The sequence below is a fragment of the Pongo abelii genome, chromosome X (assembly GCF_028885655.2).
Source record: "Pongo abelii isolate AG06213 chromosome X, NHGRI_mPonAbe1-v2.0_pri, whole genome shotgun sequence".
In the NCBI taxonomy this organism is placed as follows: domain Eukaryota; kingdom Metazoa; phylum Chordata; class Mammalia; order Primates; family Hominidae; genus Pongo; species Pongo abelii.
In genome coordinates this window covers 93,693,244-93,704,120 of record NC_072008.2, presented here as the reverse complement: position 1 = coordinate 93,704,120, position 10,877 = coordinate 93,693,244, and the positions used below count along the sequence as shown (strand labels likewise).

At 36.8% G+C, this 10,877-nt stretch overlaps 1 non-coding gene across 1 annotated transcript; it reads right to left on the bottom strand.

Annotated features, from left to right (window-relative positions):
• Positions 1-6,210: 6,210 nt before the first annotated feature.
• LOC112131205 (small nucleolar RNA ACA64) lies at positions 6,211-6,337 on the bottom strand. Its single transcript, XR_002913336.2, has one exon. It is a non-coding gene; the product is annotated as a small nucleolar RNA ACA64 (small nucleolar RNA).
• Positions 6,338-10,877: the final 4,540 nt, after the last annotated feature.

The following is a 10,877-nucleotide window of genomic DNA, read 5'->3' as shown; positions in this document are numbered from 1 at the left end:
TGTTGTTGTTTTTTTTTAATCTAAATATCCTCCTTTCTCTAAGCTGCCTTGCCCTTAGTATAGACTTCTGTTTTATCACTAGCAAACTATGTGCTAATTGTTTGATTTTATGTGTGTCTCATCACTAGAATGGTGCTGTTTATTACAATTTTATTAGTTCCATTATCTTATGGCCACACAAAATGCCCAATACGTTAACAATGATTGTTTCTGGAACAGAAGTATTCATTCATACATTCCTCCAACCGTTATATACTACGAATTTTCTATGTGTCAGTATTATTTGGGTTGTTGAGAATACAATGATAAAGAAGATAGATACATTCCTTGTGCTCAGAGAGCTTACATTCTATTTAGGGATACACACAATCACTTTGAAATTGGAGTAAGTGCTAAGCAGACAATGTGATATGACGGCGAGGGATGGGAGGCAACTTGAGATAGGGTAGTCAGAAAGGCATCTCCGAGGTGGCATTTGAGCAATGATAAAAATGATGACATCCATCAATGCTAAGATTTGAGGGAGGTACATTCTAGGTAAAAGGAATAACAAGTATTAAGTGTTTTTAGAGGCACAGCCAAAAAAAAATGTCACTGTGACTAAAGCAATGTATGCAAGGGAGAGCGAAAGGTAATAAAGTTGGAGAGAGAGCAAAGCATCAAATTAAGTAAGCCACTGTAGAAATTTAAAATTTTTCCTGAGTGATATAGGAGGCCATTGGAGGGATATTTAGCAGGGGAAAGAAGCAATATAATTTTTACTTTCTAATGGTCACTGCATGCTGTGTGGGGAATGCCTTGCATTGGTGTGACAGCGGAACAGGGAACAAATTAAGAAGCTATTTGCTATTGTACTGGTCTACGTTAAAGCAGATGTTACTTTACATGGATGAATGAATTAATAAGTAAATGAATGAATAAATAACAACAAAATGAATAGATTAAAAAGAAATTGACAATTAAATTATGAAGGAACAAATGAGAGAAAGAAAACAACAAAGGAGGAACAAGAGAAAAGAAGAGAGATACATAACTGATGATATGCAGTTCCTTTAAACTTGTTTGTCATTCTTAGTGATTCAAAACAGGCAAATATCCCAATCGCTGTCAGCTGCGGCTTTAGTTGCTTCTTTAGTGAAACATTGAATATAACAACTGTGCTGGAATAAAAACAGTTTCATGCACTTTTTTTGTAATTTGCTGGCATTTTCCCTAAACAATTCTGTCACTAAGAAATGTATTTATCATTTCTCTATAGTATAAAGCAATCCCAATAACACCATAATTATTAAAATAGAAAATTGTTATGCCATTTTAATGCTTTTTTAGTTCAAAATTACCTGAAAAAATGTTTTAAAACTTTTTAAAAAATAAGTTGAATGCCACATCTTTTTTTGTTTTGTTTTGTTTTGTTTTTTTGACAGAGCTTTGCTCTTGTTGCCCAGGCTGGAGTGCAATGGTGCAATCTCGGCTCACCACAACCTCCGCCTCCCAGGTTCAAGCGATTCTCCTGCCTCAGCCTCCCGAGTAGCTGGGATTACAGGCATGCGCTACCACACCTGGCTAATTTTGTGTTTTTAGTAGAGACAGGGTTTCTCCATGTTGGCCAGGCTGGTCTTGAACTCCCGACCTCAGGTGATCCACCCGCCTCTGCCTTCCAAAGTGCTGGGATTACAGGCATGAGCCACCATGCCCAGCCTTAATACCACACCTTAATGTGTAGTTCTTTTTTACCCCTTCAACCCTTGGCTACAAAATCAAACTATATTCACAGATTCAGGAATTTCTTTATGAATGCTCTAACCTTAAAGTACATCATGAAAAATGTGCATAGAAAACTTGAATTTAGTTTTAACCACAGGGAATGTATAGTAATATGCACCATTTGTCTGTCTTACAGTTTTCAATAAAGTTAGCATAGATTTCCCTGTCAAAGAAAATTGTTTTTGGACCATCAACCAGGACTGTGTAAAGGGAACTGGCTACTATTTGTGCGTCTGCTATGTTCAGTGTCTCTAAGGTACAGTTTATTTGGCAGGACACCTTCTAAAAACAGCATGGTGCTCATCGTGGCTGCCAACCTGAGGAACCTAACTAACCTGAGGAACCTATTGAACACAAAGGGGCTTCTGTCTCCTTATCCTGCTTCTATGTAAATTAATTAGTAAACATTTGGCTTTCATAAAGCCAAGAAAAAGAAGTATACAGTATCAAAGTAGAATTAATTACTATTTGACTTATATAAGGCTTATTTTGAAAAACAAAATAAAAGGAGAATAAACCAAAAACAAATAAAATGGCTCTCTAGAGAAACAAGGTATTGTGAATAGTAAATATAAAAGATAAGACAAAGAGCAAGACATTTCTGAACATAATTGTTTTGTTTTCTGAACTATGCATGCATTGCATTTGATCAAAAAACTGATTTGCATAAAAAAGCATAAACATTCTAAAACTCAAAAAATTAAAAATAAGGTAATTTAACTCTACACCAAATCAGTAACATAATCATACAGAGAAAATTACTTCAATAGGCTTGTGAACACAATACACTGAGTGTACATTGTTAACACTACAAAGAAATTTTACACTTAATTCTCTATTTTCTTGTATAGTTATATAGATATGGTAAATTTGAATCTATTTTATGTATGATATACAATAAACACATGTGGTATTTTTAAAACTTGGTCATAATTACTTTGCTATTCCTCTCTTCAAGAAATGAAGCTTAATTCCCTTCTCCATGAGTGTGGGCTGGATTTAGTGGCTTGCTTCTAATAAGTAGAATTTGGTGGATGTGAACAGAGTGCCATTTCTGAGACTTGGTCTTAAAAGGCATTGTAGCTCCTCATTGTTTTTTCTCTTCGATCACTTTCTAAGGGTACATAAGCAAAACATGTCATGGCTTAGGAATAATTATGCAGAGGTCAATTAGGTAAGGAAATGAGGCTTTATGCCAGCAGCCAGTGAGAAATTGAGGTCTGAGACTCATCTTGGAGGTACATACTCTAGCCCCAGTGTCCAGTTAAGCCTTCAAATGACTACAGCCCTAGCCAACAATTTGCAACCTCATGAGAGATTCTGAACCACAAATGCCCAGCTAAGCTGCTCTTAAACTTCTGATCCATAAAAGCTAAGTAGTGCCCTAAGTGTTTGTTGCCTAAAGCTGCTAAGTTTTGGTGTAATTTATTATGTGGCAATCAGTAACTAATTTGTAAATAGCTAAAATATATATTCATACATCTATACATAGATATACTAAGAGATGCTATGGTTTGAATGTTTGCTCCCCCTCCAAAATTTATATGGAAACTTAATCCACAGCAGAACAGTATAAAGAGGTGGAGCCTTTAGGAGGTGATTCAATTATGAGAACTTCACCCTTGTAGATAAGGTTCGGGTCTTTATGAAATAAGTTTTACACAGTGTTCTGCCCTTTTGCCCTTCCTTCCCTTTTTCCAAGTGAGAACACAGAGTTTGCGTCCTCTGGAGAATGCAACAACAAGGCTCTGTCTTGAAAGCAGAGACTGGGTTCTCACCAGTCACCAAACCTGCCAGCCCCTTGATTTTTTACTTTCTAGCCTCCTAAAATGTGAAAAATAAATTTCTTTTGTTTATAACTTACTCAGTTTCATATATTTTGTTACAGCAACACAAGAAGACTAAGACAGAAATTGGGACCAGAAGTGGAATGTTGCTGTAACAAATATCTGTAAACGTGAAAACATCTATAGAACTGGGTAATTGGTAAAGGCTGGAACAGTTTTGAAGTGCATGCTGAAAAAACCCTAGATGCATGAATGGATCATTAAGGTCAATTCTGGTGAAGGCTCAGAAGAAGAAAGTTGTAGAAAGAGCCTCTGTCTTCTTAGAGATTATCTAAGTGACCATGATCAGAATACTGACAGAAATATGGACACTAAAGTCCCTTTTGATGAGGTCTTACATGGCAGTGAGAAATATCTTATTAGAAACTGGAAGGAAGGCCATACTTGTTACAAGGTGGCAAAGAACTCGGCCGAAGTATGTCAATGTCCTAGTGCTTTGTGGAAGGCAGAATTTAAGAGTGATAAACTAGGATATTTGGCAGAAGAAATCTCTAAGCAAAGTGTTCAGTCTCGCAATGGCTTCCCTTGACTGCTTATAGTAAAATATGAGAAGAGAGAAGTAAATTAAAGATGGAAATTACAATAAAAAGGAAAGCAGAACTTAAAGATTTAAAAAAATTCTTAGCCTGGACATGTAAAAAAGTATAAAATAAAAATATATATCTGGGAGACAATACCAAGGGTATGGCCAAGTGAATATTTGATAAGGAGATAAATACGAATACAAGGAAGTCAGATGTTATGCCTCAAGACAATGGAAGAACGTATTAGTTCATTCTCATGCTACTAATAAAGACATACCTAAGACTGGGTAATTTAAAAAAGAAAAAGAGGTTTAATGGAGTCACAGTTCCACATGGTTGGGGAGGCCTCACATTCATGGTAGAAAGTGAAGGAGGAACAAAGGCACATCTTACATGGTGGCAGGCAAGAGAGTGTGTGCAGGGGAACTGCCCTTTATAAAACCATCAGATCTTGTGAGACTTACACTATCACGTGAACAGCACAGGAAAAACCCACCCCCGTGATTCAATTACTTCCTACTGGGTCCCTCCAACGATAAGTGGGGATTATGGGAGCTAAAATTTAAGATGAGATTTGGATGGGGACACAGCCAAACCATATCAAATAATGACCCAGAAGGCATTCTGGAGATTTTCGGTGCCACCATTCACATCACAGGCTGAGAGTACCAGGACACTGAAGGCAGAACAGTTTTAAGAAAAATGCACAGGGTGACCATGAAACCTTGAGGCTCACTCTTCAACACTGCCTTAAGTCTGCTCCCTGCATTCCAGTGCAGTGATTTTTAGCCACCCCAACTGTGGCCAAAGTGGGCCCATGTACAGCTCAGCCTGTTGCTCTAAAAGGCACAAGCCATAAACCATGGCAGCTTCCATGTGTTGCTAAATCTGAAGGTGCACAGAGCTGTGGAGGCATGGCTACTCCACCTGAATTTCAAAGGATGCCTCCAAGAGCCTTGGGGCTCAGGCAGAGAAATGCTGCAAAAGTAGGACCATCACAGAGAATCTTCAGTGGGGCAATGCCTAGTGGACTCACAGCTTAGGAACCATCCCCAAGATCTATAGAACTGTAGATCCACCGGTATACAACTCCAGCCCGGGAGAATTATAGGCCATGCGCAATAAGCCATGAGAGCCGCATAGGCCTCACCGAGCAAAGCCATGGGTGTGGGGTCCTCTGGAGCCCTTGGGACACAACCACTGCCACAGCGCATCTGGAAGGTGAGGCTGGGAGTCAGAATTATTTTCAAGTATCTAGATTTGAAATTGTTTGTCTTATTAGGATTTGGACTTACTTGGAACCTATTATTCCTTTCTTTGTTCCTATTGCTTCCTTTTAGAATGGAAATGGCTGTCTTATGCTTGTCTCAAAATTGTATTTCAGAAGCACATAACCTCTTTGATTTCACATGCTCACAGCTGGAGAGTAATTTTCCTTAGAATGAATGACACATTGAGTCTCACTCGTATCTGAATAGATAATAATTAGATGAGACTTTGGATTTTAAACTTTAAAGTTGATGTTAAAACAAGTTAAGAATCTTGAGGCTATTGAGATGGAAAAAATATGCTTTGTATATGAGAAAAACATGCATTTGGGTAGAGGCACAGGGACAGAATACTATCGTTTTAATATTTCTTTACCTTCCAAAATTTATGTTGAAACTTAATTCTCAATGCAACAATATTAAGAGATAGGGCTTTTAAAAGGTGATTAAGTCATGAGGGCTCCTGCCTTGTGAATGGGATTAACACTGTATTGTATCTTTATTAGTGGTGCGCATTTTTATTGCTTTGTTAAGGTAAATTAAGAGAAAAGCTCCCAATGTTCAAATTGAATTGGAAATATTAATATAAAGTCATTATTAGTGCTTGGATTTGAATTGCACAAAAAGCTTTATTTGAAAGATGGGGACAACCAAGTGGCTTATCTCTAAGGTCCTAGAGGCACGGGCATCAGGATCAGGGCAACAGGGTGTCCTAGGGACAGGAGACACGGTTAGGGATCCCAAGCCAGAAGTCAGACCACACAATCTGCTGCATCGGGGCAGGACATCTGGGCCAGGGTCCACAGTGCCTGTCAGAGCCTGGGTTTTACCCATGATATTGAGAGAGTGGGTGGTGAGCTAAGGCTACTGGTGGCTCTAGGTGCTGAATTTCATCCACAGCCACAATCAAAGCCAAGGGTTATTCACAACCAACACTGGACAATCTTTAAATACACTGAGAGATCTAACAAAAATCAAGTGATGATGGTCCACTAGCAGTGAGCTCAGCTAGCACCTAGCGTATTTCTAAATATTATTTCTCACTCAAAAGAAGAAGGCTTGTAACAGTACATTATTCCAGAGTCTAAAACATCTTATGATGGCAGTAGCCAAGAAAGTACTGAAAGACTAAATATGTCAAGTCAAAATGACGAAGAAACTGTCTTAAAAGGACTCCAAATTTGAAAAAAGAAAGCATCAGAAAGAATAGTTATCATTTTTGCCTTTAAAATACTAAATAAAGATTCATAATTTTGTAATGGTAGTCAATGACACAGAGAGATAATTTTGCCATTATTGAAGGTAACTATTAGATATCAATTTATTACTCTGAAATCAAGAAAGGGAAAATGCATTTACTCTGCCAAAGTTATTCACCGGGTGATGAAGGAACACAGAAGAGCTAATTATTAAAGAAGAAAAAAAAAGAGTTAGAAAATCACCATTTTGCAATGTTCAATGAAATAACTCATATAATAATCATCAATAGACACTAAAATGATTAGTAAACTATTTGGGGAGAATGGGATATTCACATAATCCCAAAGTGTCAACTCTCAGATTATTTGCTAATTGTCAATCAAAAGTGTATCTTAACAGTGGAGACAACTGGCAGTCATTACCTTAACAAGGGAATAAAAACGAGCATCCCTAATAAAGATACAATAGTGTGTGGCTGTGTTGTTATATGATGAAATTCTGAGTATACCACATCATGTATAAATTATTCTCATCAAAACTGTTTAATTTAAATCTAACAAAATATTTCATCTCAATTTTCAGGAAATCCTGGGGATAAACAAATTAAACAATACCACATGACCAAAAATAACTGGGCATATTGTATTAGTCTGGGCCCATTCAAAAGACAGAAACCGTGCACTAAATCAAGATTGTAAATTTAATGTAAATAACTGTTGAGCTATTAATGGAAAATAATTTTAAAGATAAAAGGAGATCTCTAAGATATACTCTAGATTTGAAGGACAGTACCCAAAACAGGACATCCCTGGAAGTGGGGGTGTCCTTCTCAGGCCTGGCATTGAGACCTTGTTGGGGAAGCTGTAGTTGTAGCTTTCTGCTAGTGGAGAAGGAAGAAGTTGGCCTACAGTCAATAGGAAAGAAGGAAATAACTCCACAGGTGAAGGGGAATGGGGGTTAGTGGGCTGGCTCACAGAGGGAGTTGAGCCATTGCTGAGAGTCTAAGGCCTAGAGTGTGCAATGTCTTCAGAGAAAGGGCAGTGACAAAGTGGTCATCAGGCCTGAGGCAGGGCTGTGAAGTTGCTGAGGAGCTGTACACACTGGGCATGTGGATGGAGCAGGGAACCACCAGATGTTTTCAAATATGTCTTCACATCTCTGAACAACCATGCAGCAGGAGTAATAATAAAAAAAAAAAAAACAACCAAAATGCAGCACACTTGAAAAGAGAGAAGCCACCTTCCTCCTGTCATATCCCTCCAGCATCCTCTATTGACAATGCTGAAAATCAGGTTCATTGTAAAAGAAAATGCTATCTAGTTCATTATCTCAGAGCAGATACTAAAGTTGAATTTGGACTTAAAAGTCAATAAACTGGTAACTGGCACATACACGAATCCAGAATGAGGAACATACTACAACTGGCCTGGCCTTTTCAATGTGTAACAGTGATAGTAATAATGAAAAGCAAGATGAGAGGCCTATTCTAAATTGAAAATAGAATAAAATGACATGACAAATTCATATATGAACTTATATTGGATTCTGATTTAAAAAGTAGAATTACAGAAGACAGTTGGGGAAATTTCAGTAATACCACGGCATTAAATAATATCATGAAATTGCTAATTTCTTTATGTGTATAATGGTGTTGTATGTAGTTAGGAAAATGTCCTTGCTAAATTATTTAGAATTGAAGTGTCATGACTATTGTAATTTTGTTTTAAATGACTCAGCAAAATATAAATGTGGCATGTGTTTGCTGTATAAGTTAATAGATAAAGTGAACATTGCAAAGTCTTAGCAATTATGGAAACTAGGTGGTAAACACCTATTGTTTCTTGTACAATTTTTTTCAAATTTTGATGTGTTTGAAAATTTTAAAAATATAATGTTGGAAAAATAAAAGACAACATAGTATTTTTAAATGAAGTAGTGTTTGCAACTGACATTTTTGCAGAGAGCTGGCCCCTCACAATATCTCCCTCACCCCTTTCTCTAGGAACAATTCTCAAATATAGAATGCTAGGACCCAACCAAAGCTGGGAATGTGGAATTTTGCATTAACAAGTACAGAGAATGTGGATCACTCCACTCAGTCATATTATTCACAGAGCCTCCTGTCTCCCAAACAAGTTCAAGACTTCCTGCTGCTGGTCTCCAGAGCTTCCCCAATTCCTACCTCTTAAAAAGTCTTGGTTGGTTACCTTTACCTTGGATTCTCCTAAGCATTTTGAAATGTCCCCCAAAATGCTTTCATTAAATTCTCTTTTACATTTGCTAGACTAAGTAAAGTCCATTTTTATTACTTGATGCCACAAAAAAATACAGTAATATGGAACAGTTTAGTAGAATAAAGCCAAGGTTTTCCACCTAGTAAAACATAGATACATATCGTGGCTGGAGAACATATTTGTGGTTTTTATAGAAAAAAATAATGATTTACTAATTTATAAATTTGTATCTGTTTCTTTTTTCTCTTAGGCCTTAAAACTTGAGTTCTACTGCAACGTTCAGTACTTAGTGCTTATCAATAAAATGTAACATTTGCAAACAAAGCACAGGTCTCTTTTAAGCCTTAAGAATATAACTCTTCATATACACAAAACATTTAATCCTTCATATAAAATGTAAAAAAGTCTGGTTTGTGCACTTGCTAATTATTTTTCTGCTGCAAATATCAGCTTCAGTTTAATCTTTAGCTATAATATATGTCTCTATTTACATTTTGATGTCCTCCCATCTGTGTGTATAGGTGTGACTGAAAAGACTAATGTCAGAAAAATAATCTTTTTCACACACCGTATATACAAAGACAGTCATTGGGAATCATGTCTGCAGTTATTGAAAAAGCCTGCTTTCCTTTTTCCTTTATGTCTGAAATTCTTGCTTGGTCTGAAATCCTTATTAACAAAAATATATTCCATTCTTTAAAGTCACACTCCAGATATAGTTCAGTGGTTCATTTATTTCACAGATGCTTACAGTGGCACTTTGTTGCTCAAAATATATGTATATATTTTTACAGAAGGTTGGTGGGGTTAAAAAAAAAAGTTGGAGACAAAGAGACCTGGTTTCAAACCTCAGTTGTGCTACTTACTGTGTGACCTTGGAAAATTCACACCTGTTCTGCCTTTGCTGTTCCCTTATGTGTACAATAGGAAAAGCAATGCATTCTTCTCAGGGTTGCAGGGTTGCCATGAAGTTTAATAGAATGGATGTAAAGCACCTGACCCAGAGATTATATGTATGTTGCTATACATATATGACTCTGTGTAGCAGTATCTGTTGACTTGTTTTACAACTCCAACATGCCCAAGGGTTATACATAGTAATAATGCTCCAAAACAGCAGTGATTTACATTTGAATTGGATATACTATCTTCCCTAGACAGGTTTATCATGATCATGAAGATTGCATAGTTTGAAAAAATCCTCTCTACTTCTGATATTTTTCCTCCCTTCTTTACTCTGAACAACTTTGGAAGATACTGACAATAATAATAGCTAACACACACATGGTATCGCCAATGTGTAGGAACCTCTTCTAAGTATATTACATAACTTATTTAATTCTCTCAATAACTCTTTGAGGTAGGTGGACTTTGATTATTTTCATTTAACATAAAAGGAATGTAAGGCTCAGAGAAGTAACTACTGTATAGACAAACCTTGTAAAAGACAGAAACAAAATTTACTTTTTTTATTTTTTTTTAAATGACTTGAGAGATCTGCCTTTATTATATGTAGATTTATGCTATTTCTCTAACCAGTAAAACAAACATACAAACAAATCCCTGTTTCATTCTTTTTTTTTTTTTAATTTTTTTTTCTTTTTATTATTATTATTATTATACTTTAGGCTCTATGGTACATGTGCGCAATGTGCAGGTAAGTTACATATGTATACATTTGCCATGCTGGTGCGCTGCACCCACCAACTCGTCATCTAGCATTAGGTATATCTCCCAATGCTATCCCTCCCCGCTCCCCCCACCCCACAACAGTCCCCAAAGTGTGATGTTCCCCTTCCTGTGTCCATGTGTTCTCATTGTTCAATTCCCACCTATGAGTGAGAATATGCGGTGTTTGGTTTTTCGTTCTTGCGATAGTTTACTAAGAATGATGATTTCCAATTTCATCCATGTCCCTACAAAGGACGTGAACTCATCATTTTTTATGGCTGCATAGTATTCCATGGTGTATATGTGCCACATTTTCTTAATCCAGTCTATCATTGTTGGACATTTGGGTTGGTTCCAAGTCTTTGCTAT